Source organism: Grampus griseus (assembly GCF_964374135.1).
Source record: "Grampus griseus genome assembly, chromosome: 1".
Taxonomy (NCBI): domain Eukaryota; kingdom Metazoa; phylum Chordata; class Mammalia; order Artiodactyla; family Delphinidae; genus Grampus; species Grampus griseus.
In genome coordinates, this window is record NC_139017.1 from 176197198 (window position 1) to 176204403 (window position 7206).

Consider the following 7206-nt stretch of genomic DNA (forward strand, 5'->3'; position numbering starts at 1 on the left):
TGACTGGTGTCCTTGTAAGAAAAGGAGAGGAGGGGACTTCCTTGGTGGTGCAGTGGTTAAGAATCCGCCTGCCAATGCAGGGGACACAGGTTTGAGCCCTGGTCTGGGAAGATCCCACATGCCATGGAGCAACTAAGCCCATGTGCCACAACTACTGAGCCTGTGTGCCGCAACTACTGAAGCCCGTGCATCCTATAGCGCATGCTCTGCAACAAGAGAAGCCACCGCCGTGAGAAGGCCGCGCACCGCAATGAAGAGTAGCCCCCGCTGGCCGCAACTAGAGAAAGCCCGTGCGCAGCAACGAAGACCCAACACAGCCAAAAATAAAATTAATTAATTAATTAATTTAAAAAAAGAAAGAAAGAAAAGGAGAGGAGGACACGCAGAGATATACACAGAGTGGAAAAGGCCATGTGAAGACAAGGCAGAGAGGAGAGTGATGTGGCCATAACCCAGGAAGGCCTGGAGCCCCCAGAGCTGGAGGAAGCCAGAGAGGATTCTCCCCAGCAGCCTTCAGAGGGAGCATGGGCTGCCAACACTTGGATTTCCAGCCTCCGGCCTCTTGAACTGCGAGAGAAAGAATTTCTGTTCTTTTAAACCACCCTGTTTATGGTCATTTGTAGTGGGCACCCTAGGAAACAAAAACACTGTCTCAAAGGACAGTCATCACCTAGAACATCTGACACACAGCATACAGAAGGGGCTCAATCACTGTGTAGACGGAACAGCAGAGAGCTCAATAAATTTTCAGGGAGCAGCCCGTGGCTCTGGAGAGGACAACCAGTCAAAAGGAGCATGCCCAGTGTGTCCGGGCCGGCCCTGCCGGTGCACTGCCTCACTCCACTCCCTCCTGGCTTCCAGAGTCTGGAGCCCGGGCAGGGAGCCGGGAGGGGACAGCACCAAGGAGAGGGCCGAGAAGGGCAGCCCTGGCCCAGGGCGAGGAATGCCCCCGCCCCTCGAATCATGGCATGCGGGCCAGTGGCTGCCTGCTGACATATCACACCCCAGGGGCAAGACAGTGGTGACCTAATGCTGGTGTCAAACACTCAGGGCCCCTCCCAGCACCGCCCTCATGCTTCAACGTTGCCCAGAGGGAGCTGTCCCCACCCCACCCCTGCCCAAGCTTGTGTGCTCTTCCCTCCCTTGCACACACAGCAGGACAAGCAGACTGCCTGAGCCAGGACTTCAGTGGAGGTTTATTATTTGGATGCTTCGGAATGGGCGAGGCGAACAGTTTCCACTTCCCCGAGGGCAGCCGCATCGTAAATCCTGGAATACGCACTGCACATCTGCCACAGCTGCCCGGGGAGCGTGTGATGGGATGAGCTTCGCAGGGACTGTTCCTGGGGCTGGAGTCCCACTCTCTCTCTCACCTCCGTCTATAAAAATAATGGCCTACAGATGGGGAAACTGAGGCCCAGAGCTGCTAAGGACCTGTTATACACCTCCAAGTCAAAGAGCTTCTTGGCAACAGAGCCGGGACTGGAATGGAGAACTTATCTTGGGCAAAGTTCTGTTCTACTTCCTGGACCAGGGTTGTCATCTTCTCGGCCACTGCTGCTAATCTCAGCTCATCCGCTCCTGGGTCCTGGAGGTGCCCCCACGCCCACCCCGCCCCTGAGTCAGGGCATGGTGGCTTCTGGGCTCTAGAAACAGCTCTTATTTTCTTGGCCCTCACCTTCTGAAAGTGAGTATATCTTACCTTCAGCAGTGATCTTAGCTCCATGAATTTCCTCCGCGCCCACCCCACCTTCAGAGAGAAAGTTTTCCCGAGGCTCTGGATTGGGGTTCTTGGCCTCTGTATCACCACACGACCGTGAGCAAGGATTTTAGGACAGTCTGTCGAGACCGGGCATCTAGTATGGTGAAGGGTCCCTGAGCATCCGGGACACACGCGGCCCCTAACCTGTGCTCCGTTCCCCAGGAGAGAGTTCCATGCTTCTCTGCTGGTGAGCCAAGTCCAAGTCCTCGCCAGGGCTTTGACAGGCATCTGGAACACGGGGCAGGGCCACTTAGAGCTCCCCAAGGCTTCTGCTTGTTTATTTTACCATCATAACCTGAAGCCAATATTTAAGCATTACCAAGGCAACAGCCGAAATCTCCCAGCCCTTGGCCCCCGGCCAGCCCCACATGGAGGGGACAAGGGCAGGAGGGGAGAAAGGAAAATGAGTCTACCGTCCCCCCACCCCCCCGACCACCTGGGAAAACAGTGACCCAAAAAACAGATCCCAGCTTCTCTTACAGGGTAACTGTTCTTTTCGGGGGGCCTACGACTCGGCGCTTTTCACACAACAGGAAGAGAATAGAGCAAGGCTCTACCCCGATATTTTATTTTGTTTTCGCCATTATGGTTGGAAACGAGAGGCTCTTCCAACGTTTATTGAAGCATAATGTGCGTGAGGAAAGTGGACAAGTTATAAAGGTACAATTTTTTTTCTGCAAAGTGAACTCTCCTTTTCACCAGCACCCCAACAAGAGCAGCCCCCCCAAAGGTCCCCTGTCCCCTCGTCACTATACCCCCAGGGTGACCATGATCCTAGCGGCTCACAGTTTTGCCTGTTTTTGTACTTCACATAGAGGGAAGTGTACGCTATGTTGCATCTTGGGTTGAAGCCAACAGCATGTTTAGGTTCTAGGAGGTTCCCGTGGCCCTTCTCACCACCATTCCGGGGAAGAGAGAACGCAGAGGAGAAGACACCTTCCCTGTCCCACAGGCCATGTGGGTGTCAGGAGAGGGACGGAGAGCATGTAGAGAACGGGGCGGGGGTGGTCTGATATTAGAAAGAAGCCGCAGCATCCTTTTCCCTTGTGCTGTGCATCTCGAATCTCCACCTGACGTGCATGATGGGAGAAAGGAGGGGGCCGCGGGGTCACAACAAAGCCTGCCCAGTGGGTCTCCAGAGCCCCATTCCCAGAAGTCCTCGTGTCTCGTGGCAGGACGCTGGGGGCACCCACCTCCTCTTTACTGTCCAGTGAACCTCTCCACTGCAGGGCTGGCTCTGATCGCCTTCGTTCTTATGCCTGGTCGGGGCAGGGCAGGGATAACCCTAACCTGTGTGTCTTGGTGGGGTTGGCAGTCCTGGGCTCAGTACCCCTGTGTAGCCCCTGCTGCCACGCGGATTTCACTCTCTGTCCCGGGATCGAGGAGGGGGTTCTTTTTTTCTGTCTCTCTCTCTCTTTCTTATTCGGGGGTGTCAGCTTGCGGGATTTTAGTTCCCCAGCCAGGGATTGAACCCGGACCCCCTGCAGTGGAAGTGCGGAAGCCTAACCACTGGACCGCCAGCGAAGTCCCGAGGAGGGGTTTATTTTCTTCGTGCTTCACATCCCTCGGGCCAGTGAGTATCTGCAGAGAAGGACCAGTTTTCAACCTTTCCAGGCCATCACAGACTGCTGCCTTTGTGAAATACAATAGCCGTGACACAGGTGAGAAAAAGAAATGCGCGAAATAAAAGCCATCCAAAGTACACGCTCCCACTTCCTTTCTTATCATTAGACTCAATGGCCACAAAATCGCATCTCACAAGATCTAACAGGACAAACCTAGCGAGGGGCAAAAGGCATGTAGAAATTTCTGAGTGCTGACGCTCGAGTTCTATACTTACTCTGTGGGTTGTGGGCATGCTGTTCGCTGACCGACGCAGGTCTGTGCGCCACACTTGGAGCAGCCTTGCCTTAGACCGCCCTCTGCCCCGCCCTGGGCTGACCTGGAGTGGTCCCCGCTGTTTGCATCTGCCTGGGGCCCCCTTCCCAGCTCCTTGCAGGTCCCGTCCTCTTCCTATTCCCGTGTATGTTGCTTTAGCGGAAGTAAAAGAGAGAGAAGCCTCTGTCCACCTTGTATGAGACCCTGAGAGCAGAAGCCTTGCTCTTTTCAGTTTCTTACAGATCCTTAGGAATCACACCTTGCTTCTTCTGGCACCTCGTGGCTTCTCTGCCTTAGATGTGGGACAAGTTTCCTCTGGGGCTGGGTTGGAATACTGCACTGCTGACATGAAGACGGTGCCGCACCCCGATTTCCCTGTGCTCCCCCCTCCCCCAACCCACTGTATCCCGGCAGCCCGATGTCACCCTCCGGGAGATGCTGAGGGCATGGGAAGGGGGTTGCTGGAGGGGGTACGGGGCATCTCTGCCCCTTCCTTGCTTAAGAGTCTCCGTCCTGTGGTTCAATCCTGAGCCCGAACGTCCTGGGCTTTTCCTTGAGGGAAGGCTCTCGGGATCCAAGTGGGCTGGCAGCTTCATCCCGGCTGAGGTCACCACCAGGGACGTAGCCACGCCCTCCGCCCACTTCGTCCTCGGTATTCCCGCAGGAGATCCGTGGTCTCGGCTCCTTTCGCTCAGGGGCATCTCCGAGGTTGCTCATCGTCCGTCACCGTTGCGGAGGGACAGCTTCCCTGTGACCAGCCACGGTGTGACCGGCCCCTCCAGAGGGCAGCCCACGTGACCTCTGTGGCTCTAAGAGCCCCCAGCCCCATCTGGCCAGAGTGTCATGGGTACGTGTGGGATGGTGAGGAGGGAGGAGTGCGTTTTCTACCTGCGATTGGTTTTATTGGGGCTTCTTTTGGGACAGATGGGCTCAGTGAGGACCCAGTAAGCCCAGCCAGAGACACATGCAGAACCAGTGGCATTGGGATTTATGAGCTGTCACCGGTCCTGCTGTGTACAAGCCTTCCTGCCTTTCCCTTTCCTCTCCTCATTTTTCTGCTTTTTTTTTCTTTTAAACCCTGGCTGCATATTTTCTCTAAACCAAACCATCTGTTTACTAGCTTTTCTAAGCAGTAATAAAGACAGCAGAGACCTGAGAGCCCCTTGGGTCCAGGAACCTTCTCTGGCTGTCCCCAGGTGGCCCAGGGAAGGAGTTAAGTGCCCCAGAGTGGGCCCTGGAGGTCGCGTGTCCGGCAGGGTCCTTTCCTTTCTACCTGAAGTTGCCTGTGCAAGGCAGTGTCTCCTTGGAAAGGGGCTGTGTCTGCCTCTCCACTGCCGCCTTTTGCAGTCGATCACAGGACAGTGGGGTCACCTGCCCGCGGCAAGCTGCCTGCTGGATGCGGATGAAGCTGGAGCAGAGGCGCTGGGCAGTGAGGCTGCTGGGCCATCCGGGCTTCCCGGGCGCCAAGTTCTCTCCTAGGGAATGTACTGAGTTACCAGGACGGGTGAGCCCAGGAAAACATTTCGACAACAATGCCGAGCGCCTAGGTGACAGAGGAAAAAAAAAGAGGAGTCTGTTTGGGAACAGATTTCGGCCCTCACATCCAAGGCATTAGTAATTCAAGCAGCAGTGAGTGTCATATTTACTTGGGAAAGTATGAAAAGTCAAATAACAATGTTCTCTTTACAGCTTTCATCATCGGCTTGCTGGGTTCCCAGCAAGTCAGCCACCTGATCATAAACAGGGTGCGCTCTGCCATCTGGCAGCAAGGGTGAGCGTGCTGCTGGCAGCTGGGAGCCAGGCCCCTCAGTGCCAGGTGGACTCCACCCCCAGGCCTGGTGTCAGCCGCGCGGCCCCTGGAAGCCCAGAATGTCCCCCCCAGGCACTGTTGTCAGGACGCACCACCGCACACCGCTTGGACTAGGAAGCGGCCGGGGATGGCGGTGCTGACAGCACCGTGTCTGGCCCAGCAAGCTGGCCGGAGGAAAGATGAAATCTTAGGTCAAAAAACCTCCACTTTTTTGTGTTATGTCATGTCATCATTATTATTTTTTTGGCCGTACGGCACGGCTTTTGGGATCTTAGTTCCCCGACCAGGGATCGAACCCGGGCAGTGAAAGCACTGGGTCCTAACCACTGGACTGCCAGGGAATTCCCTCGTGATATGTTTTTTGTTGGGAGAGAAGGATGGAAAGTGAGAGGGAGGGTGACCAACCATCCCGGTTTATCTGGGACTGAGAGGGTTCCAGGCTACAGGACTTTATGTTCTAAAACTGGGATAAGCCGGTCACCTTGGTGGAGGAGATGTTCACAGCAGGAAAAGGCGCAGGCTTCAACGTCAGCATTCATGGTTTGCCCCTAACTCACTATTTGCAAAATGGGGTAAACTCCCCGGGGTTTATCTATAAAAAGGAGAGACTGACTATTAGGGGAGGAACAAGCTCAGCTCTTTACAGGCAGGGTAGATAACCTGACAGGGAAGGGGGCAGGTCTGGGGACACAGGTGGCCTGTGGGATGGTGAGACCAAGGAGACCTGGAAAAGAGGCTCCTCCCCTCAGCCAGCCCATCACCTCCAGGCAAAATGCGGGCCCTGGGCTGCCAGACATCTGATTTTTTAAAGAATTTTTTGTGAAAATTCCCAAATTCTGAAATGTTGGCTCACAAATTAAGGACATCCTGTATAGGCCGCACAAACACCTCCGGTTGCCAAGCTGGCCTCTGGGCAACCGGTTTGCAACCTCTTCGCTACACAATTTCTAAGTTTCCCGTCAGTTCTAAAGTTCAATGATTTTATTTAGCCAGCCAACCGTCCCCTCAGTTAACCGGAAACGAATCACATGGTTTACTTTGAGTGAGATATATAAGCAGATATATGTGTTACCAAAGCTGATTCCAGGGGGTTCATTCTAAAAAGCGTTTTCTCCAAAGGAGGCATTATGCTTCCAGAAAAATCTCAAGGGAAAGTATTGCAAGCAGCAATAGTAGCTGTTGGATTGGGCTCTAAAGGAAAGGGTGGAGAAATTCCACCAGTTAGCGTTAAAGTTGGAGATAAAGTTCTACTAGAATGTGGAGGCACCAAAGTCGTTCTAGATGACAAGGATTACTTCTTATTTGGAGATGGTGACGTTCTTGGAAAATATGTGGACTGAAATACTTCACCATTGAAGTGGCAACTTGTGAGGGTGCCCATTCCACTGAAGTTCTGAAATCTTTTCATCGTGTAAATAATTTCCATGTTTCTTATAATGAACTAATGATTTTTTTTTTTTAAAGAGGTTTCTGCAAACTTTCCAAGTTGGTCTACGTCTCCGTTGATTTAGATGCTGTGGATCAATATTGTTAAGATGTCTGTTATAACCTAGATGAACCTGGGGAACAATCGGCTCAGTGAAAGAAGCCTGACACAAAAGGTCACATGTTGTATGATTCCATTGATAGGAAATATCCAGAAGAAGCAAATTCATAGAGACAGAAAGTTGATTAGTGGTTGCCTGGGGGGAAGGAGCGATGGGAATTAACTGCTAATGGGTACAGGGTTTCCTTTTGGGGTGATGAAAACGTGATA